At 40.3% G+C, this 24,965-nt stretch overlaps 1 protein-coding gene across 1 annotated transcript in view; it reads right to left on the bottom strand.

The window, feature by feature from the left end:
- Positions 1–21,659, bottom strand: part of cdc23 (CDC23 (cell division cycle 23, yeast, homolog)) — a 70,649-nt gene extending 48,990 nt beyond the window's left edge. Inside the window, exons 1-2 of the mRNA XM_074611707.1 lie at positions 21,524–21,659; positions 16,567–16,750 (exon numbers count right to left, since the gene is read on the bottom strand). The gene's annotated coding sequence lies outside the window, so the exon portion shown is untranslated. The remainder of the gene's footprint in view (positions 1–16,566; positions 16,751–21,523) is intronic.
- Positions 21,660–24,965: the final 3,306 nt, after the last annotated feature.

Genomic DNA, 24,965 nt, shown 5'->3' with positions numbered 1-24,965 from the left:
GTCTAAATATTCCCCAACTTTCTTTGGACTTCAGGAAGAGACTGGAAGAGCCCATATCTCAGGCAGAAATAGCTTTAGCAATTTCCTCAATGCAGTCAGGTAAGAGTCCGGGTCCCGATGGTTTCCCAGCAGAATTTTTTAAAAAGTTCTCCTCGCTACTTTCCCCACAGTTATGTTCAGTCCTATCTGAATCCTGTAGGCAAGGTTCCCTTCCTCAATCATTTACCGAGGCTTGTATCACTCTCATTTCTAAAAAAGGTAAAGACCCAACCGAATGTGCCTCCTACAGGCCTATCTCCCTCTTAAACACAGATGCAAAAATTTTGGCTAAGGTCCTAGCCCGTAGACTGGAGAATGTCATTCCTACAATTATATCCGAAGACCAAACTGGCTTTGTCAGGGGCAGACAATCGTACTTTAACATACGACGACTATTCAATATCATCTACTCTGCCTCTGAGAAAGTCCCTGAGTGTGTTGTGTCTCTCGATGCGGAGAAAGCATTTGACCGCGTTGAATGGAACTACTTATTTGCTGTTCTGGACAAATTTGGTTTCGGCCCGAAATTTACCTCTTGGATTAAGCTACTATATTTGCATCCCTCAGCCTCAATTCGTACTAACTCCCAGCAGTCTAAACCATTCAACTTACATCGTGGAACCCGTCAAGGGTGCCCTCTGAGCCCCATACTTTTTGATTTGGCCATCGAACCGCTTGCCACAGCCTTCCGCAGTTGCAGGGACATATCTGGTATTTGGAGGGGCAGCACAGAGCATAGGGTCTCACTTTATGCTGATGACCTCTTGCTCTTTGTCTCAAACCCGGGTACCTCACTACCCCCCGCTCTGTCGTTGCTCAATCAGTTTGGTCAATTTTCGGGATACAAATTAAATCTCAACAAAAGCGAGCTCTTTCCCATCAATGATGAAGCACGAGCCTTAGACCTCACCAACCTGCCTTTCAAAATTGAAAAAAATAAGTTTTCCTATTTGGGCATCTCAATTACGAAAAAGTACAAAGATTTGTTTAAGGAGAATTTTATTGCTCTGTTAAACCAGATTAAACAAACACTGAAACAGTGGTCACCTCTGTCCATGTCTCTCGTGGGGCGTATCAATTCCATCAAAATGACCTTCCTACCCAAATTTCTTTACCTCTTTCAGGCCCTACCACTTTTTATCCCCAGATCTTTTTTCAATCAACTTGATTCAATTATTTCCGCCTATATATGGCAGGGTAAGCGTCCCCGTCTTAACAAGGTTCATCTCCAAAAAACCAAGGCTACTGGTGGTCTGGCACTTCCAAATTTCTGTTTCTATTATTGGGCTGCTAACTTGCGATGTCTTGCGTTTTGGTCTTACTTTTACAATCAGCCCGACTGTCCTTACTGGGTAGCGATGGAACTCCACTCGAACGATAACCTGTCTGTTCTCGCATTGCTTGGATCCTCGCTTCCGCTCCCCTCAATGAAATCTATCGGGAACCCGGTAGTTAAACATTCTTTGAGAATATGGGCTCAATTCAGGAAATACTTTGACTTGGACAGCTTCTCTACTCTAAGCCCCATTGCGTCAAATCATCTTTTCAAACCATCTATTCAGGACCCTGTTTTCCAAGAATGGCACAGGAAAGGTATTGTGCGTTTCAAAGATTTATTTGTAGATAATACTTTGGCATCATTCGAGCAGCTAAGCAAAAAATTCAGTCTTCCTAAGTCCAACTTTTTTAGATATCTACAAGCAAGGCGCTTTGTGCTCTCTCAGTTGTCCGGCTCCTCTGCATCGACAGACACAACAATTGTCAATACGATCCTTTCTTTAAATCCATCACACAAAAGACTTATCTCCACTCTCTATGGCATGATATCAGACTTGAAGCGTGCCCCCATGGACAAGCTCCGAGCAGCATGGGAGGAGGACTTAGGCCTCTCTCTATCACCGGATACGTGGAATTCCATACTGAAGCAGGTTAATTCATCCTCTCTATGTGCTCGTCACTGCTTACTTCAGTTTAAAGTGGTGCATAGGGCTCATATCTCAAAAGCCAAACTGTCTCGCATGTATCCTGAGATTAGTCCCAACTGTGACAAGTGCAAAAGCAGTGAAGCCTCCCTTATTCACATGTACTGGTCATGCCCTAGTCTTACAAACTATTGGACGGAGATCTTTCAAACTTTATCTCAGGTGTTAAACGTCAAATTAGAACCAAACCCTCTGGTTGCTCTGTTCGGGGTCACCGGAAGTGAGACGCAATTAACTGCAGAAAAACGACGTACCTTATCCTTTGTTTCCCTTCTGGCTCGGCGAGCAATCCTGCTCAGGTGGAAGGGCGCTGCCCTTCCCACTCACACACAATGGTTGGCGGACATCATGTCTTGCTTAAAGCTTGAGAAAATCAGATACTCGCTTCAATATTCACATGGGAAATTCCTGAAAGCATGGGGCCCTTTTTTAGATACATTCCAGACACTGTAAATACTTGATTACCAAGTGCAGCTTGATTACATCACACGGTATTCAATCATTCATCGCAGGTCATTGGCGTGACAGTTAGCTTCCCATATGGCGTGCTGGCAGTGACTGGGGAGGGATTGTTTTATTGTTTGTATAAATCTTTTGTTTTGACTTGTTTATTTGTTGGCATTGGTGCCAGCTGCTAATAATGTATATTAATACCTGTCATTCTTTTTTGGTTACCGAATAGCGCTGTACCTTTGCTATATACTGCAAAAAAAACCAATAAAAAGATCTTGATTTAAAAAAAAAAAATGCTTAATGTCGGTTAACGGTTAAACGGTTAATTATTAACATCCCTAGTCAGGCTAGAAATGTATTTATTTATCAATCCATTTGCATTATATATTGTATTTTGTTTTGTTTGTTTGTTTTCCTTTTTTTCCTTCATCCTTTGTCCTTGCTTTCTTTGCTGATTCCTGCGTTAGGCCACCCCCAGTAGGAGGTTGCTGAAAGTCTTCTTGAAATCGAACTTAGCAGTGATATGACCCTCTCTCACCATGCTGTTCAATACCAGTCCATTCCCCCACACTACCCTCAGCTGCCAGCGCCTGGTCAGAGATCACCAAAGTGATTACAGTTCATCCTGGTGGGACATGAATGTGATACTTTTATGGCAATCCAGCCAATAGATGTCAGGACATTTCACTCAAAACCACAAATGTAAACCTCATGGTGGCGCTAGAGGAAAAGTCAGGGGATCACTAAAGTCAGTAGCGAGACATTTCAGCCTGGACCAAAGTGGTGAACCAACCAACCAACCAACAGATTTACAGACAGACTTTGCTACACCTAGAGCTATGCCACTAGGATGGCTAAAAACACAATTAAAGGAGACACACTGACAAGGATTAATAAGTTATATCAAATGTATTCGCTTCAATGAGCTCTTTGGACAGTCGTTAAAACGGCTCTGCAGAGTTTTATTTTATTCGAAAGTACTGTGATCACACATAAGCAATATATGAAAATATTAATGTACTCATTTTGGAGTTTCTTAGCCAACAGGTGTTTACCAGGCAGTGAAAATAAATTCAAAGCCAAATGCAAATCAAGACTTTTAAAACACCAACTTCATCATGCATGGTAATATATTCGGAGCAGGTTTTCAAGTATCTGATAAAAGTAGCTGTTGGCTAAAGGGAGAACATGTTTGTATAACTTGCAGATATGGCAACAGCGATGCAGAATAAAAATCATTTCAGTCTTCAGATTCTGTTGGCCTACAAAATTACTGGATAAAACTCCACACTCATCATCCGTGGTTCAGCTTCTGATTTTAACTGTTTATGACATTGAGCCTTCAAGCAATATTCAGAATGGCTAATGTCAATTGGACTGTGGTGGAAAGGAATATGAAAACTGGAGTAATGTAAATTGTAAATTACTGAACCTATTACATACCACCCAACACTCTGGACATTAAATTGACCTTTCATTCATTCCACCAACCTGAACTGTAATTTCCTATTTGCCAACGATCTGGAATTAAATTCCTATAACATTGGACTCATGATGGACCGTTTTTTTTAAAATACGAAAAATAGATCCTGCAAAACCAGAGGTATTGTGTTTTTTAATACCATGCATTCTTCTTCATTGAAAAAACCCACATTACCCACAATGCAACTCAACCACAGACAGTTCAGTCAGAGATTAGGGTGTGCTACTAACAGCTAATGTAGCCTCAAGCTAGCAAGTGATCTCACTTGAGGCAATTCATCAGACTTCACACAGCTCCCTCTGGAGCAATAAAAGGCTTTATACAACCAGTATCACGCCAAAGCGTGTAATAGACCCGCCTGTCCACCAGAGGATAGCGTGTCAGTGTCACATTTTGCCTCGCCGAGGCGTGAACATTACGTGTGTATGAAGGTGCAGTAGCCTACCAGCAGGGGGCAACAAAACCACTTAATTACGTTTAGGAAAAACGTCATGGTTGGCCTGAAAATAAGTAAATAAGTAATTGATTAAAATATTTAATCGCATGATTGTCCATGATTAATCATAATTAATCGCACATTTTTTATCTGTTCAAAATATACCTTAAAGGGACTGTTTGTAACTTCTTACACGTATAAATCACCCGGATCGGTGTCCCTTGTGCGCTTGCATATGCGCGCTCGCGTGTGGCTACGCTGTTCAGACAAGACTCCAACACAAACTACACGGAAGCACCAAAACCGCAAAGTTCTATCTAGTGAAGCCCGTCTCGCTAAACAGTGTTGGACGCGGTCGGAGGATGCGGGGGAGAGCGTAGCTTTGGTCTCCAGGGCCGGAGTCTCTGCTCCTCTGCTCCTCTGGCTGCCTGCTTGCCTTCACTCAGCTCGCTCCACCTCACGTGCATGCACGCACACTACATACTTCAGAAGAGTTAGTAGCTCTGAAAATATCTAGTGACGTTAGTGGACGTTTGTGCAGAAATAACTGCTGCAGCTCCTCAAGACCAATAGAGGTTTTCCGTATCTAGTGGAGTGACGGGGCTCCGCAGCGAGAAACGTTATCGTCTCCAACCGGGTGCCGGTGTCTTCCCTGTTTCCTCCTACCGCGGTCAACACAAAACAATGACAAATATTGTCCTGCATTTAGCAGAAAAAAATATGCTCAAATCATAACATGATAAACTCAAGCCCAACAGTCAACAACAGCTGTCAGTGTGTCAGTGTGCTGACTTGACAATGACTTGCCCCAAACTGTATGTGATTATTATAAAGTGGGCAAGTCTGTAAAGGGGAGACTTGTGGGAGACCCATAGAATCCATTTTCATTCACATATCTTGAGGTCAGAGGTCAAGGAACCCCTTTGAAAATGAACATGACAGTTTTTCCTCTCCAAAATTTAGCACAATTTTGGAGAGTTATTTAACCTCCTTCACGACAAGCTAGTATGACATGGTTGGTAACAATGGATTCCTTTCCTTAGGTTTTCTAGTTTCATATGATACCAGTATCTTCACTCTAGCTTTAAAACTGAGCCAACTACAACCTCGAAAAGATTGAAAGAAATTTGTAGTGTTAAAACGGATTTGCATTAATGCATTATTATCACATTCACTGCGACAGCCCTAAGTACAATACGTACAGAAACAATGTAACATAAGTACGGAAAACACATCACAAATGTCACTAAAAAAACACATGACAAATGTCACTAACGTAACTTACAAATCACCAGCCTCGCACACCGGTCTCCTGGTTGAAAGTCCTGTGTTTGTTGGACCCATCTACCTCCCCTCTCGCCCGCCATTAGCAGTCTGTCTCACTATTTATTCTACGTCACTAGCTCTGAGTGAGGCATATTTACGTGGATGCATATACACTGGACTCAGCACAGACTACATGGCATACAAATGACACGCCAAAAGCAAGAATGGCGTTCTTATTGCAAGCTTTTGTCTTGCGCATTATCGTGTCATTCATACGCCTTTTCGTGCGGCCAGGCTTGTTATTACATATTTACACAAGTAGTACTCTCCAAGACATGTAAACAGATTGATGTGTAGAATTGGTGCAATTCCCCTTTAACTGCTATGTCCTCAGAAGGGAGTTGAGTCCCCACAATGTGACAGCGTGAAGAGGCTTTTGTCTCCATAATGGAGTTAATACACGCAACACACAACACTTCAAATCAGCCACCTCTGCTTTTAAGGCCTGTCATATAAAGTTGTTCACAGAAGACATGTTGAAAACCCGCCGTGTACACTGAATAAATCAGCAGTTTTCCCTGTCTGCTTTCATACAGCTAAGTGATTCAGTTACAACTGAGTTATTTCTGTTGCACCTGAGGCTGTTTTCCTGAAAAAAATAATTGCTATTTCATACATTTGATAAAATAATGAACAGGAGATTAAACATGCCGAGTTTCATTGGATGAAAATGTAAACAAGGGTTTGATTCTGGTCACATTCTACATGCTCTAAACAATTTACTGAAATTGAGTTTTCTGATTCTGTTTTCTTATTATATTAGTGGCTAAGCAGAGTGGGTGCTGCCACTTTTATGCCAGCACTTAATTATGGCTGTGTTTTATATTCCCAGGCCTCCTCTGAGGCTTCAACACTGTGCATCCTGGAGCATGAAGGTTTAACAGTGCAAAGCTCTCACTCATCACCTTTTATGCTTACGCTGACAGGCCTGCCCTGTCCACTGGCAGACTTATTCATCGGCAGTGTTTTATCATTAAGGCCATTCTTGTTCTCAAGACATACATCAAACACTTCATCTTCATTTTCCTCCTCCTCCCTCGCTCTTTCTATCTCTCCTCTCTTCAAGCAGACACATTATGCCTGTACAGTGTTGTGGAGTGTGCAATTTGGCGGATGATGAGGCATAATGACATACCTTACAGTCGCTCGGCACTAAATACAAATGCAATCATAGGTAAAGAATAACCATTACTGTTTAAATATTAAATCAAAACTGACATTCTTTTTTATCAGCGCACACACAAAATCCCCACCTAAAGCTTAATGGACTCATACATACCAATACTTTGTCTCAGTGCTAATTTTGAAGCACATTATTGCTTCTAATAAGGTTGTGATAGTTATTCAGTGGACGCAGGGCCTCCCCCCTCCCCACCGCCTTCTCTCTCTGGAGTATCACTGCTGCCTGCCTCTCTGGGCCTCTTCTCTCCATCTGTTGCCTCGCGTCTCTCACTATGTGCTCTCTCACGGAAACATTTCCGCCACCGCCCCATCGACCAGCACCCCCTTCCGAAATCCCTCTCCTTCCTGCTTTTTGCCGATTACAAGATCCGCAAAATTGCTGGCCTGCATGTGTCGAAAAACAAACTAAGGCATTAGTTTCTCCTTGTCCTTTTCACTCCCTCTTTACACACAGTGCCTTATAGTTCTTTGTGCTTCTCACTTTCGCAAAAATAAAGTGTCTGCAGCTTTCACACATGTGCCCATTTTTGTGTTTGATAGTCTATGGGAATTGCTTCCTCTCATCATTGTGTTCCTCCTCTAGGTGGCTTTACTTATTCAGCCAGCAGCTGTGTTTTGGCTGAGGCTCATCTCCCCCTCGCTGCCTTTCTCTCCATGCCTCTGTTACATCCTGGGCTTTATACTCCTATCTATTACATATCTGCATCCAAACATTTCTATGTGGTCAGTGCAGCTGGTCAAAATTCAAAAGCTTAGATTACTTTTCAGTCTTTGACCAATTATTTGCACCAGTTTTGTAATGTGCCAACTGAGCGATTACATGTGCTGCCCAAGCTCTTTCTTATAACAATTTATGATTCCCTTTACTGAAAGAGTGACATGATAATAATAATAATGATATGTATCCCAGAACAAGGAAAATAGGTTATAACGTGGAATTGTTTCAACCATAGACTGTATATAAGAAGTGGACGTTATCACCGTGACGTCACCCATTGGTTTGTGGACTGTTGTTTTGAAGCCTTGAGTTTGGCATTTTTGCCTTTGCCATCTTGGATTTTGCAACCAGAAGTGACACGAGAGGGTGGATCTAAGCACAACTGAATGCTCAATAAGACATTTTTAGGTGACCAAAATGTTACAATTAACTTTCATGAAATGATCATTTGAATTACCTGTGAACTTTTGACTGTATTGGCATTTTAGGCGTCACGATCTTGGTTTTTGGTCGTCGTCATTTGGGATTTTTGTAACCAGAAGTGACATGAGAGGGTAGAGCTAAGTACAACCGAACGCTGAATAAGACATTTTTAGGCGACCAAAATGTTAAAATTGACTTGTGTAAACAGAAAACACTCTGTGAAAGTGTTAAAGTTGTAAGACGAGAACACGGACAACTCCAAGACCAGAAAACGCCGTGGTAGCGACCTTTCAATCACAAGGTAGCCCCGCCCTAAATCATACCCTGCTTTATGGTCTATTTGACTCTAAATGGGACCATAATTTACTAAATGAACATCATGCTGTATTGAAGAAGACTTGAAACTAGAGATAGAGATCATAAACTCATGTTTACAATGTTTACTGAGGTAATAAATCAAGTGAGAAGTAGGCTCATTTCCTCATAGACTTCTATACAATCAGACTTCTTTTTGCAATCAGAGGAGTCGCCGCCTGCGGGCTATTAGAAAGAATGCAAGTTTAAAGCACTTCAGCATTGGCTTCACCTCTCAGACCCAGAGGTAGCCCACTGGTTTCGACCTGATAAAAACTTGACTAGATAATGTTAAAGTGGCAGTAGGCAGTATATTTTTGGCATCATTGGGAAAGAATTCCGTAATAACCTTTCAGCATATTGTACTTCCAAGTGTTCTGAGAGATAACTAGACTTCTGCACCTCATCACGGCTGTTTTCAGGCTTGAGAAAATCTAGCCTGTGACGGGAGACTTTGACTAATCACAGGTCATTTCATTGAGAGAGCGTTCCTATTGGCTGTGCTCCGGTCATGTGACCCAAACTTGGCGTTCCTTCACCAGATTTCACAATGCCGGCGGCGTCACAAACTATCTCATTTTACAGCTTAACCGTGCACTACAAGATGATTCTGAAAACATTTGAGGCGAGAAATAAGCATTAACGTAACATAATATTGATTGATATTTGATCAGCGTGGCCTAGTTTGACCTTTTGGTCGGAGTTCGTGAGTGATTGACAGCCGGCTCTCATAGACGGCAGTTGGACAGCAGACCTCAGATCAGCTCTGACTGCTTGTTTTCCTCCAGTATGCGAAATCTTGCAGATGCCGTTAGGAGCACCGGAGGACACAGAGGCACATGATTTTTTCCAGGTTATCTGTTTCAAGTACTACTGTCACGATATAGCGACCGTTTTATAAAAATAACTTCTTTTAATCATATTTGCTCCAATCTCGCCTTTAAAAGGTACTAAATTTGATATTTACAACATTAATATAGCAACAAACAACTATTTGCTATATAAAGATAGTGGAGTAATGGCGTTTTGTGTGTGTGGGCTAGCTAATCACCGCCACTCTGCACTGAGCTCATACGTTCATTTAAAGAATGAAAAGTCATATCTAATACCCCAGAAAAAGTGCATTTTAACGCCAATTGACGACTAGAAAAAACAACAGACAACAAAACCATATGATGTTTGTCCATGAAGTTATTCTTAAACATGTTTTAAACGTATAAAGTGTGTCACACATTTTCAGTCTCCTAACAACAACTCAAACATGCATGCTCGTCAAACCATGTTGACTTTCTCTCATTTTAACGTCTTTCGGATACTTTCAGGTGTTACTTCTGTATTTTTCAGATTGTAAATTGGTTTTGATCTTACACATGATTTGTGCTGTTTTAATATCTACCAAGTATCTGAATTTTAGAGCCTTTTATTGAATTTATTTAGTGGGTGAAATGTTCTTAATACTGTTGTTTAAGTTGTTTTGTTCATATATGTAGCTCGCTTTAAGAGTATAAAATATTGGATTTGGAATTGCTTTAACCCATATTTCCACACAGTATGTAATTATGGAAGTATAAGTGAACAAAACATATCATGTAATGAATATATTTTATATAGTATTACAATAGATTTGAAAAAATTTTCTTTGACTTAAGTTAAATGTGTTTTCCTCATTATTTATAATCACTCTCCAGACACTCTTTCAATGGCAACACTTAGGTTTTATTATAGTTTATTAAAATCAGACCAATCTTTAGAATTTCAATTATTTTTCCCTTTTGTATTGTTAGTTCAAGATAGATTCTTCAACATGAAATGCTACCGTATTAATTCAAAACTGTTTATGCAACTCCAGTAGGAGCAAGAGCTCTACATTTTACATAGAAATGAAATAATAATGTAATTTATTTGTTGTAAAGCCTTTGTGTTAAAGCGGCTGAACTATATAAAAACAACAGAGGAGAATAAGGGGCCATGTCAGGGTTGAGTGTGCGTAAGTGTGTGTGCGTGTGTGTGTGTGTGTGTGTGTGTGTGTGTGTGTGTCAGGGGGTTGGAGGCCACTTCCTTTAATTATAGTGGCCTGACAAGGACACAACAGAATATAATGACGCATCATCCCTCATCAAAATCAGAGCAGTGGTGTCTGAAATGTCACCTGAGATATCAGGTTTGATAGATGTGTTGTGGACAGGTTTGGTCCTCATATAGTGCGATTCTCATTAAAGGAATGCTCAGCTGTTTTTCATCCTTATCTCTGTGTTTGTAATAGTACAGGGAAATGGTGTTAAGTCTGTCAAATGTGCTTGTGCTGCTGAGGTGACCAATCCAGAGCATGGTCTATAGTTCATACAAATATACCTGGGGGTACATTTCTAAAAAAAAAACTGTTGTATTATCTACAGTATTTATGTCAACCTGTGCACCTAAAGTAGACAAATACTAAAACATTTCACTCAGCTTGGAGGGAAAAGAATTTAAAGTATCAAGAAAGCTCCAATACTTCTATAGCCAAATGTTTCTGTGGATTAGTTTGGTATCTTGTGATAAAGAGGAGCACACTCAGCACAAAGGGAACTAAATTGCATATTCAAAATCAATTAATACAATCAAATGTTAGGTTTACTGCATGCTCACTCAGTCTATAAATTAAGTTTCTAACCTAGGAGGCCTAAATAGATTTAGATTGCCACTATCTGGCGTTTCTTCACTGCACAAGCCCAGCAAGAGTTTAGGGAGATTATAAAGTGCAACCTTAAATGCTAAACAGCAGATTCAGAGGTTCAAGCCTTCCCCAGTGTGGCCTCGTATTGGCAGGGGAGATAAACCTATCCAAACTAATTGAAAAGTTTAAGTGTACGAAGGTAAAATGTAAAATGAAACTGACAGCGTTATAAAGAATTAATAGCCAGAGCTGCAGGACTGTTTCAGCAGGATGCAAACGAAACCAACGAGACACAGCCCACGGGCTCAGACAGACATGATGGGATATTGTAGGGCAGGTGCAACATGGGCCACGGGGCCACAGGGGGAAAGAGATGGTTATGGAACAAATACAGGAGGAGGCAGAGAGGCTTGTCAAGGGAAACTCTTAAGCAAAGCAGGGTCAGAGGCTGAACTGTGAGGACATGAAGAAACTCAGCTGGATGGAGCTGTGGGGAACGGATATATCTGGATCAAACCAAACCTGTTCTCAGGTCAGTCTTTTTAGAATTGCTTTAACATCTTCCCATGAAAGCGCTGAAAGCACTTCATGTGTTCAGCTACCATCATTAAATCTGCTCAAAACCTAATAGTCACTCTGTTATTTCCCCATAGAGAGACATCAAAACATCTCGGATCCTTTGCCAAGTCCTTCCACACACAGCAGCCAACTTCATGCTGACATCACTGAAAAATATCCAGTACAGCATCGATTCAATGACCCGTGTCATTGCAGCTACAGCCTATATGGTCAATAAAATCAGATTGGCCCTCAGCTTATAAACGCACTGTTATCACAAAGTCCGATTTATGACATTGTCACATAATCCGTCCATGGTAGATGAACACAATGTTCGCATAAATTTGTATGCACAAAACAAGATCTTCATTTCAGAGTTCTCGGGAAAACTCATTTCGCAAAATGTGTTCGCAGCAGTATATCTAGAGTTGGCATCGTCATACTGGATATTTAGCACTGTAGGGCAGTGTTTATATGCATAGAGTGAGGGTTACAACTGTCCATATGGAACAAAGTGTGTAAACTGTCAGTTTTTCAAACATTTAGGAAATCAGCAGTCTGAGATGCATTCAATGAGGCATTGCGATTGTGAGCATTCACATATGTTTGTTTGCAGAGAGAGATGTTTGCTAGATGTCATCTTTGCAAACAGTGGCAATTCCAGAAGCAGTGTTTGTCAAATAAATATCTAAGTCCAAGAGTTTCAGACATAACTGACAGCTCTATAGTCAACACAACACAGCTAGGATGCTGATAAAGCATTTATATAAAATAAACTGCAAACTGCAAAGACACACCTGGATGAAATGTCATTTTAGAAAACAACAACAAAAACCAAAGTATATAGACAAAAGCTTGTGGTTTTATGGAGGGGGGGTTGTACAGGACTATTCCTTGGCCAAAATATAAACCCTTGCATAACCACAAGTTGCTGTTTTTTTTTAAAGTTTTTCTTTTTTTTTTGTACAGATTAAATTTGAGCTTTAAAAGGTCTTCATATTTACCGTACAGACATGAGAGTGGAATCGATCTTCTCATCTAACTCTCAGCAAGAAAGCAAGTAAGCGTATTTCCCAAAATGTTTCGCGGTATCTATCTATCTGAGGAGATTGCAACCAACTGAAGCCTGAAAAGACAAGTCTATAGTATATAAAAATAGAACTAAATTGAATAGATCGGACCCATTGTCACCGGTCCAGCTATTTGAGTCAGTATCGGCCCAATATCTGATCGGATATAGTATATCACAATATACTGTAGCCTAAAAATATCAAGATATTATTTATAAGCGATATCGCCCAGCCCTGATTCAACATGCTGAATCAGCCATAAAACCTCAGAGACGGGCAGACTAGAGCCGACAGTGCGGGATACACCGCAAAAACTAGGGCAACAGACGCTCACCAACAGCCCTAAACTGGCCGACGGCCGTCCGTCAGCTTGATGCGCCAGGGCCTTTACTCACAATCATTATCATTTCATCCCTGACCCCAACCCTTTAACCTTTAACCTAGTCATCACCGTAGCCTAAAACCAAGTCTGAAACCTGAAATAATGGTTTGAATTAGGGCTGGGCGATATGGCCTAAAAATTATATTGCGATATTGCCTAAAAATATTGCGATATTATTTTTAAGGCCATATCGCCCTCTTAATGAGTCTTTTGAATCCGGGCTTTTCAACTACGCTTACCGGCGTTGTGATGTAGGTGTTTACAGCGGCTGTGGTTTCCTTCCATTTTGCACTTTTTTTGTCATATGGGATTGCTTTGGAAAGCGAGGAAGCCAGAGTCATTTGCCTCTGGGCTGGTTCTGGTTGCTTTGGTCGTGTTCTTCAGTTCTTTCGCTTTCGCCGGACTCCTTCTCTCTCCACTGCTTCCCTCCATAAACAAAAACACGCCTGTCGAATACGTCACACACTCGCCCAGGAGAGCGACCTGGATGGGGGAGGAGTCTGTGACATATGTATCTGTGTCTGTGAGAGGGAGCCGGACTGCCAGAGGGAGAGAAGGAAATGCCAAAGCAGGTCTCATGCCGGCGGGGTGGCTTAAAAACAATTTGTAATCGATGTTCGCGATATAGTCATTTTATACACCGCGCGTGGGACAAGCCGCGATACATCGACTATATTCGATGTATTGCCCACCCCTAGTTTGAATGGAGGAAATTCCCACCGGACCAACAACGTAATGACCATCACACACACAGATACTAGTGCACAATTCAAAAGGGAAACAGTGAGACTGAAAGACACTTGGTAGCACCAGACTTTATCATATCAATCATTTTCAACAATTAATTGAGCTCATCAGCCTGAAATCACCACACAACAAAAGCCTTAGATTGATGATTTGGACATTACATGGCTGCCATAACAGCCCTGTTCCACCGCCGCTTCTGAGGCTTCATTCACTGGTGTAATAAGATAAAGTGCTCTGTAACAACTCAGTCAGTGAGACTGGGGAGACGTCTGGATAATGAAAGGAAGGGATGAAATGAACACATTTTGTTGACAGAGATGAGGACGACCCTAATGGAAAATACGGACTGTGTGGAGCTGAAACATTAGATTAGTAGAACAATAGCTGTTTTCTTGTTACGTCGGAGGTAAAAGTAGATGTGGACCTGCAGTAAGTAGAGAATTAACACTGTTTTTGGAAACACAAAATTGTAACAATACAAATTTGTTTTGCTTTGTTTCCTCTACATAATTGTTTTTTTTCATTTTACTGCAGTTTTTGAAATGCTTTATTGAACAATGTCATTTCTAAACAATAGGCCAGCAGAACCATGGAAGTACAAATCTTCGTCATACTGACATTCTGACAGTGAAAGCCTACAAAAGAAATTTTAGAAATGCAGATGATTAAAATGTATCTCTTTTTTAAGATATATTATACAGCAGGCAGTGAAGGACAGTAAAACTATGTTATTGTTGAATGGGGGGATTCATATTCACACTCAATTTAACTTACAATAAATACTTAATTACTTTGGAAGTATTTCTTAGTATTTATAATATATTAATTATTCACTCACTATACTTCCTTGCATACGTACCATTGACTTTTTTGTTTGCTTCTATCTACATTTAGATTGTTTATGATGTCTTTTCAATTGGGTTTAACTCTGATAGAATATATGCACTGAAATAAGGGATACCTCAGCTCTTGAACCACACACATGTGCACACTTTTCCACGTTTCCTGGTGACGTGACAGTCTGCTCATAACTGATAGACTACAGGGAATCAAATAATACAGAATTTGAAGCTCAATGCATTAAAGTAATTGCAGGAAGCTATGCGGGCGCCTGCAGATTATTCACGTTAACACTTATCAATAAGTGATGGTTATTTCTCACCTCACAGTGTTTGATCACCTCCTGTTACGGATTGACATCAAGAAGACATTCCCTCTTCCTCACATGCAATCACCATAAACTGTAAGTAGGCCTATTTCCTTTGCAAAATGTCAGCGCACATTACAATCAAGGTCTCCCACACATGGATGAAAATAATTGAGCGCCATGATTCTTAATTTGTCTGACAGAAATCTGTTCACAGGTACTGTGTGTACAGGTGTTGTGACTGTTGTTTTTTCTGCAGAAAGTTCTGAGGCCACAAAATGTCAATGCACTCTTTTTCGAAGTAAGGGTTGAGTATTTGATTATGCTATTGTGAATAATTATCCAAATCCAACATCACAGTGTTCTTGAAAATCCTATTAATGTTATGTTATGATTTCCTCACATATCTATTTTTCCTGAGTCACCAAAGAGGAGTTGGACTCTCTTATATCAGCAGCCAGTGGCTAGTGGCTAGACGTTCTGGTTCAGAAAATGACCACAATAGTGACTCATGAAGCAATTTTGAAGGGAAAATCATGATGGACACAGAAAAAAAACATGCAGGTATGGCTGCCACTCTAAACTAATTCAATGCCCACAAGACTATTTTCCAATCTGAAGTTTGAGATAACAGAGGAAACAGAACTCAACAATATGAATTCTGATTTTATTTTATCATATCTACAAATATCTTTGTTATGCAGCAGAGCAAATCATTCCCCAAATGCAGCAGAGAAGCAAACATTCAGTTTAGGATTCTTGTCGTCAACCAGGAGACACTCCAGTCTTTGTGCTAAGCTAAGTTAACCAGCTGCTGCCGTTCGCTTCATATTGAGCATGCAGACATAGTGGGATCAATTTTTTCTTGTCTAACTCTGGGCAAGAGAGAGAAAAAGCATATTCCCCAAAATGACGAACTATTCCTCTTGAACGCAAGCGCACACAGTACCGGGGGGCAGTTGCGAACATCACAACAAACACCAGATAAGGGCATGTTAAACCGAGCAACATATTCATCCTGAATACCCGCACGAAGCTAGCAAGCTAAAAGCTCATGATAACCATTTTTACCTAAATGAAACTCAATTCCAACACCAAGCAACTAAATGAGCACACAGCAAAACATGCTAACGGTGCTAGCACGCATAGTGGTGCTAGTGCGCATAGTCCCACTAGCACGCAAAGTGGTGCTAGCGCGCATAGTGGTGCTAGTGCGCATAGTGGTGCTAGCGCGCATAGTGGTGCTAGCGAGTTTGCTACTTCATGCTACCTGCACAAAAGATATTTCATTATGAAAGCTAAGAGTGTGTTCCAATCCGCATACTTCTGTACTACATACTCATTATTTTGAGTGCATAGTGCGTTCAAAGTACCCGGATGTTGTACTCAAAACGGTCAGATCGTTGAGTGTGGAACGCTGGACACTTTCCACACTCATTTGCCTCCATCTTGGCTATGTAGCGGAAGGGGCAGAGCCACAAGCACTATTCAAACATACATAGATAACAGAATTAAACAATACAATACGTAAACATACCGGCGCATTTTCAGCCAACACGAGGACACATCGTAGGCGTAGGCGTAGGCCACAACCATAAATTATGTCTTACCTTTGCAAAGTTGTGTTCAGCCGTCTGTATTAATTTGCATGGCATCAAGTAGCATTTGCAGTCTGCCTTCCTCCAGCATCAAACAGCCTATCCTCAGCCTTCCGTGTAAACAGTCTGTGCCGTCATCTGATGGAGGAATTGTGGAACTGCACTCCTCCTACAGGCATTGGTCTTCAATACAAGCCTGAAATGTCCACATAGACCAATGAGTTATGGTTTTCTTTGAATGGGAACATGTATAGGATCTTTCAAAACAAAGCTAAAAACAGTTGTATTTAGATGGAATTAATACCTATACTGACATGTAAAGTTACCTAAAATAATTTCAAGAGGCACAGATGGTACCCAAATGTACCAAAATGGCCAATTTGAAGATCCCGACTTAACATGCCTCTACTAAAACCTCTCCAACTTTGCTCCGTTTCACTTGATTAGCATCAGTCTGTGCACAAGAAATGTTCAGATGTTGTTATATGGTTTGTTAGAGGTTTTGGGCTGCAACTGCATCATTCCAAAGGGATATTCACTCTAAAAGTGTACAGTTTTGTTAGGCGGAAATTAAATCTTTCATTATCTCCGCCAGGAGGATCATAAGATCGTCGCTTGTGTCCGTGAGCATCTCTGTGTCTGTCCATGGCTAATCTTGCATACTGCTGCACAGTAGTGTTGTCAAAAATATCTAAGTATCGTGAACCGGTTACAATACTCATTTTCCACAGTTAAACACGGGTACTAGCTGCGCTTTCTGCTCTCTCTTCTCTAAGACAGCAAGTTGACACACACACATCGCTATTTATCTTTTAATAAAAATCTAAAATTTGATTCCCTCAATGTTGTGTAAATTTTTCGCTGTGTTATCGAAAAATGGTATTGAATACCTATTTTTTTAAAGTATTGTATCGTAGTTAGTAGGGGTGTGACGAAATATCGTGCCACGAAATATCGCAATATAAAAACGTGACGATATGCATCGTCGAGACAAAAAACTGAATCGCGATATCAGGGCATAATAGGTACTACGTACATATAGGCTCCGGGGCTAAAGCAAAGCTGCAGCCTCTTCCTGCTGCTCTGCAAAGCCTATGGAAGGAGGCTGAGTACGCGTCATATCTTTGGGGTACAACACATGCGCAGTAAAATCTGGTCTGCCCTCGCCAAAATTGAACCAATCGCAACGCACGGTCGCAGCTTTAGTTACACTGCGCATGTGTCATACCCCGAGAGCCATGTCCGCCCGTGACCCAACCTCCTTTCATAAGCCCACACACACAGCGCAGTCAGTGAATAAGCTGATCAGAGAGGCCGCGGTGGAGACAAGTTGACAATTATGTCCGTTGCTGCAAGTGTAAAGCAATTACATCATTATACCTGTTCCACAAGCATAAAGACGATGAAACATGTAGGAAAGCAACGTTTCAATCTGCTCTGTCTGCTGTCTCTCATCCTCCGCCGCTATGTTTACACAAGCAGAGCGCGTTAGCTATGCAGCTAACAGCGAACTGTAAACACTTGTAAGTTATTCAGTTGAGTTTTGAATGACTTTAGTTCCCTCTATTAAGCCGTGTTTCAGTGTATGTGTCCGGGGAGTTTAATGTGAAGGAACGGAAGACGTGAAGCAGTGGTGCGCTGCAGACTACAGAGCCTCCGTGTTATTCATTTATGATCTTCATAAAGTATAGGAGCAGCGTAACCCTCGGCAATACCCCCACCCCCCTCCCCACCCAGCCCTAACGTTACCTGCAGCAGTGAGTGAAATCAGTAGAGGACAGGAGGAAGGACTGATACTGGCTGATGGAGGACAGGAGGACAGAGGACAGGAGGAAGGATTGATACCATAAAAAATTGAACTATAAGGCAAACAACAGCATTGTTTTGCATTTTATGTCTTTTGAATAAAAGGCTATTTTTTCAGTCATATATTTTCCTCATTCAAGTTATGTTAAAATTATTGTTATAATATCGTATCGAGATCGTGAACCCAATATTGTGTATCGTATCGTGAGCCGAGTGAATAGTCATACCCGTAGTAGTTAGTAATTCCAGTATCGTGACAACATTATACTGCAGCAATCTGCATAATATTTTGGGTGCTCATTTATGGCTGCATGTTTAAAAGGCCTCTCGTGGTTGAAGTGACTCACACTTTCTCAAAACACCTTTTATTGCCTGTTTGATACTGCCATTGACTGCCTGCTGACTCCCCACTCACTACTCTTGACCGGCCTCCGGCCAGTAGGGGGCACAAGCAATCACACAGCCGAGCGCCTCTCAGACGCTACTCTGCGACCAGAGACAAAGTGGGGGAAAAGACTTTACTCATTAGACTTGAAGCCTAAATAAACACTTCAAGTCACAGTTACACCGATGATGGAGCTGAGAGGCACGCCTGCACAGAGCAGGTGCAGACATCTGTATCGATTACAATGACAGGGTATCTGTTGTGTGAGACACGCGAATGAAAAACACGTCTGATACACTTGCAGTCTAGACGGGGGTTAGCCAATCTGGGGTTGTATTCATTCAATCAAACATTACAGCAGTGGTCATTGCAGACACACCTGGCGGAGATCTGCACTCTATTGAGTGCACCTTTCTAGTTTATTCTGTGTTCCATCTTCATTTACATATAGCCAGTAACATATATACTGATGCGTACACACCTGCAGAATGCTCACAAGCATTACCTTTATTATGAAACCAAGATTATTCAAATAGACCTTGTAGTTGCAGAGATACACTCTATTCTTTTAGGGCATGTCATTTTCGAGCAGGGGCCTGAGCCAGAGGCCTAAGGTTCAAGAGGTTTTAAATAACCTAAGGAGGCACTATCAAAAAAGAAGCAAAAAACAAAACAATAGTCCGCTGTTGCCCTCAGACCACTACCACAACATCCACCTCAATGTAAAAGCAATGCAATACCCCTGAAGCAAACATCACTGAAGTCTGAAGCCCATTTGCAGCAAATCACAGAAAATGTCCAACATGCCCACAAAGGAAGAGCCACAACTTTTAAAGCACAGTCTGTTCTATCACAGTTAAAAACATGCCAAAATACAAGAGCTACAAAAATATAGCTGTAATGAGGTAATTTATCGAGAAATTCAGTGCACACTTCACTGATTAGTTTACCTATTGTGGTTCGAGGTGTGCTAATCAGTGAAATAATCCTCTGTTGTGTTTTATGATGATGAAAGCCTGCAGACACTTGACCAGGCCAGGGCACATTGTCCGCCCCTGCTTCAGATCTAAACACAATTAATTAATTGTTGTTGTTTTTTTCACTTTAAAATACATGTTTGAAATCTGCCCAGTTAGTTGAGAAAGATTTTCTTAATCCAATTGATGAATAAAAATTGTACTCTCAGGTCAGTCTCTATTTTGTTGAATGAAAAACACTCATCATTAGTCTCCGTTTTCATACAATGAATGCATTTATTTACAATACTGGTGCCCTGCTGTTGCTAATTTCCCTGCTGTGGGACTAATAAAGGATTATCTTATCTCACCAGGAAACAGACCCCCACACAACAGTGGTGGCATGGAGTTTGCTTCAAGAAACAAATCTTTCCAACTTCAATTATACCCAAGAAACAAGGTCACAGACGGAGGTGTGTGCTTCTTCTTAATTATCTAGTGAACTAACTTTCAAAGTGGGGTCCGGGGACCCCCAGGGGTTCTTGAGGGGGCCCCAGCAAAAAGGGGAATAATTTATTTTCACTATAATTCCATCCATAAGTAACACAACGACAGAATCTATGATTATTTTGGTCATGGGTTGTATACACTTTATGTAAGAAAACATCAAAAAGCAAAATCTTATCAAATGTGGGTCTGTGGTTTAATTTGTGTTAGTTTAGGGGTCCTTGACAAGAAAAAGTTTGAGAACCACTGTTCTAGTCTAAACAACACAATGCCCGTCTCCAACCTGCGTCAAAAAACTGAGACACAACGTCTTATAAACTGTCTGATAGGGATGAACCGATACCGGATCGGATATCGGGTTGATACTCAAATAGCTGGATCCGGTATCGGTGACAATGGGGCCGATCTATTCGATCTAATCTAATCAAAGAGGTTTACACTTGAATTATAATCCTATTAATTTGTAAGATTTTTTTACCAAGTTTCTGGTGTACAATTTATTATTTTAATAATAAAGAACAATACAGTAAATTTATATCTATGTATTTATCCCAGTCACTTCAAGCACAGTGAGGCATACAGCTTATTAATTCAATTAAACACTGCTATCGGATCGGCACTCGGTATCGACCGATACCCAAAGTCCAGGTATCGCTATCGGTATTGGGACTGAAAAAGTAAGATCGGTGCATCCCTACTTTCTGATTAGACAGGTTAGGACACCTTCACTTGCTGACAAAGTAAGGGGACAAGTTCAGTTAACCACAACACTGCAGAAACACATAGAGTTTATATTATAGGCTTTTCACCACACCAATCTCTGTCTGTAAGATGGATTTTTATTTGATTTTGTTGCCAGTGCTATTTGCAAAAGCTAAATTAAAGTTATTTTTTTTGGCTGTAAAACAGAATTAAATCTAGTTAACACAAGGTTTAGTTACTAAATTGAGCAGACTAATTGTAGCCATTACTGTCATTTCAACAAAGTAGTGAGATAGCTTGCTTGCTTTATTTCTGAGCTTCCATTCACAACAAAGAAACCTTTTCATGTTGTTGTTTAGGCTCTCACAGAACTCAGCTCAGGTTAGAGAAAGATCATGGTCTGGTTTAATACAGGAAAAGGTCCACAGCTACTTGAGGGCACAATGTCTTTATTAACATTGAACCCAAACCACAATCTTTTCCAACCTGAGCTGAAGTGCTGTTACTGCCTGTAGGTCACAACTAGTTAGAAACACCTTTAGAAGAAGGTTGCAGTAAAAAATGGTAAATGGAGGTCTCAATAATTATTTTCAGGGAAATTATAAATACTCACTTCAGCAATGAAAACATTTTCCACTGTAAGAGATTTCCAGTCGCCGTGAGATCGACGTCCAGAATGCAGCAATCAGGGAACAGGTGTAGCGGAGCGGATATCCGGGCGGACACTTCCTTTGCGGTGCGGTGCTCACTGTTTAGAGTCCGATTAGAAACTTGAGTTGAATTGGAGTTGGAGTCGAGAGCCGATGTGTACTGTACGACCAGATTGTTTCATAGTTCACAAGCTAATTTAAAAAAAATAAAAAGCTGAATCAGCGCCACACGATAGCCGGTGGGTTCCCAGATTGCTTTTCAGCTAATGTGTTCCGCCTCTTTTGCTCTCCACACGGACTGTTTAAAAAAAAGCCTGCTCGAACGTGATTGGTCCATACTACCAAAGAGTACAGAAGCAAAGAGATGGAACTCCGGTGTTTTTTTGACAACAGCCGCTGGCGCCATTTTGGAGTGAAAAGACTTGTTATATTTGTAATATTGTATTATTCAACACAGGCCATTTCTGTAAAATATGACAATAGAATAGAAAAAAATTTTGTTTTATTTTTATACGGCACTTTTTTGGCGGACGTTTTATTGGCGTCCAGTAGTCACATTCAGTCCAAAATGGCGGAAGCGTAGCTTTGCTGATGAGTGCTGATGTTGAAACTCATACTAACAAAGATTGAGATATTACTCACTTTTAACAATCCCAGTTTTTCGGCAGATGAAATTTACATAATGAATTTGATTAATATCTTAGCAAAATATTAATAAAACGAATATCTTCCTTTTATACTTTTAAAGATAGAATTGGCAAAAACGATTAGATTATTTAGACATTTCAAATTTATTCCAATTGTTTAACAGACCCCGATGTTTTTTTTCTTCTTCTTTTTATTAATCTTTTCCTTTCCTTACATTTTATTTGTTGTATGATTTATTTTATTTTTATGTTATTTTTATACTGTGAAGTATATTTGCAGATTTTTTTGGTAATGAAAAATCTGAACATGTTTATGTAGCTAATGTATTGAACTTTCAAAATAAAGTATGGAGAAAAAAAAATACAATGTACGTTCTCTGCCAATACTACTCGGACAACAAAAGGAAACCAGAACCGGTACCGAAATCTTGTCTCGTTGCACACACATTCTTCATGTGAATGCAGAATCTGTTTATAGAGAATAGCCATACAGCTACCTTCATATTCCTTTCTGTTTCAGCACTCAGCTCCAAATGATATACGTATGTCACGTCAACGTTGGTCATTGCCACATAAGGTAGTCCTATTTGCAATGTGAAATTGCAAATGTGTGCAGAATTTACACCACCCTGGCATTGCTACAGGACAGATGTGCCCCTTTATAGTTGAAGAGTTGTAGACAGCACTGTCCCAAAGACAAATATGTCAAATCACTAAAAATATTTTGAAAATCCTATCATGCCTAAAAAATATCATAAGAGCACACTGTTGCCGTCTGGGAGTCTTTTTAGCTTGTAGACAGAACTGAATTAGTTTCCTCCCCAAAACTTCTCCAGCTGCCTGCATGTTTCTTTACCTCAGTGTGAACTCTATCACAGCCTGAATCAATGAGGCAGTACAATCAGGTATCACCCTTTGATTTTACCTGAATCGTTTTGTTTTTGTGTAGCTGATGCATTGGGACTTCCTCATTAGATGCTCTGAGATCATTATATGGCAGTTCACTGTTTGTGTGTCTGTCTGTGTGTAAATATATCCCCTAGAAACTTTTCTGGACCAACTTTGTCAATATACCTTCCACTCACAGTCTTCACAGCATCATTTTAGCAAGCAAGTTCAAATTATTGGATCTAGATTCACCAAAAGATGTCTTTAAGATTTGTTAACTTTTTATGTAAATCTTGTTTATGTTTACTCAGTGGCACACGACTGTGTATCTGTGTGGAGACAAATTCTTGGGAAAACACGAGAACAGCACACAACATTAGAAACTGGAGAAACTAAGTGGGTGATCTGATTAGACTGTGCAGTTTCTTGCTGCACAAATTATCATATTAATAAGAAAACCTAATTTATCTCAGTGCTTTAAGATTCTGAGTTCATGGCTGAGTTCATATTAATACAGTCCATGTAAAATGTGAGGACAAGTACTGTATGTTGACATAGGATTATCTGTAAATGAGTGCACTAATTTACTTAATTAATAACCGCATTAACATAACTGCTTATCTTTTATATATATTATGGGGACGGCGCTGGGATATTAGGCAGCTCAAGAGCCCCCTGGGGTGGCGCAGTGGCTCAGTTGTGATTACTGTTGCCTCGCAGAAAGAAGGCCCTGAGTTTGAACCCAAACAGAGCTGCACTTCAAGTGTTGTTCTCTCCTTTGGTTGCTCCTTTTTCCCCTCACAATCCAAATTTAAAATGATCAGCCAGTCCTAGGCTACTGCGGCTGCTGCTGCTGCCCTTAAGATCATATCAGTGTGTTTGCAAGTTTTAGCCCAATAAATGTGTGTACTTTGCATTTTTGCTGATAAATTTCAAATGCATGCAATATAGTTTTGGACTTTTTAATATATTTGTTATTCCAGACAGCATATGGTTTCCATTTATTTCAGCAAAGTTTGAAATTCAATTAGCACGGTCGTGAAACCGCATTAATTACAATAATTTAACTTTGACAAAAAATCAGCAGTGAGAATTAATGACTGTCACAGCAAGGGTGGAAAGATTTGTCACTCTAAACAAAGCTCAAAATGCTCAAATATCTCTAAAAGTCTAAAATAAGACTTTAACAGCGAAAACTACTTGGTTTAATGGAGATCTGTCCCACACCTGAATCTGTTGGAAAAACTGTCAGATGCATCAATGGTGCTCAACAAGTACAAAAGACACCTCAAGATAAAACAAATTAAGTTATAAAAGGGGTGCCATGGTTTTAAAAAGTTGGGAATCATTGCCCTAAAGCCACGCTGCATTAGCATATCATTTAGCTCTGGAAACTTAAATAATAAGTAAATAAATAACATTGATTTTCAAACAGAGAAATGAATAGAAACAACGATACCTGGAGTTATATAACAAAAAACTCTTTCTGACAGTAGCTACTGTATAGCACCATTGTTTGCAAAATCTTAAGCGGGGATTTAATGTAGCTATGATTAGTAGTAAATTGGCTAAAACATGCAAACCAAGGATGTGTTTCTTTTAGGCTTTGGCCTCAGAACTTCGTCCCACTTAGGATGGATAAAATGCAGAAGATAATTTCTCCTCAGGGGGATTAATAAAGCGGAACTTAACTTTGTAGACAGTTGGCTGAATTTGGACATAAAAAACAAAGGCCCAGTGGCCTCATGCTGTATATTTTATAATTAAAGTGAAAGCTGATGCCAGTTTCCATTACAGACTCTTTTTTTTCTTCTCAGAGTCATTCCACTGTAGCTTGTTCCTGCCACACTAGTGTCATTTTGGATGTAAA

The sequence above is a fragment of the Sebastes fasciatus genome, chromosome 16 (genome assembly GCF_043250625.1).
Source record: "Sebastes fasciatus isolate fSebFas1 chromosome 16, fSebFas1.pri, whole genome shotgun sequence".
Taxonomy (NCBI): domain Eukaryota; kingdom Metazoa; phylum Chordata; class Actinopteri; order Perciformes; family Sebastidae; genus Sebastes; species Sebastes fasciatus.
The sequence above is the reverse complement of the archived record's forward strand: the minus strand, read 5'-3'. Positions and strand labels throughout refer to the sequence as shown.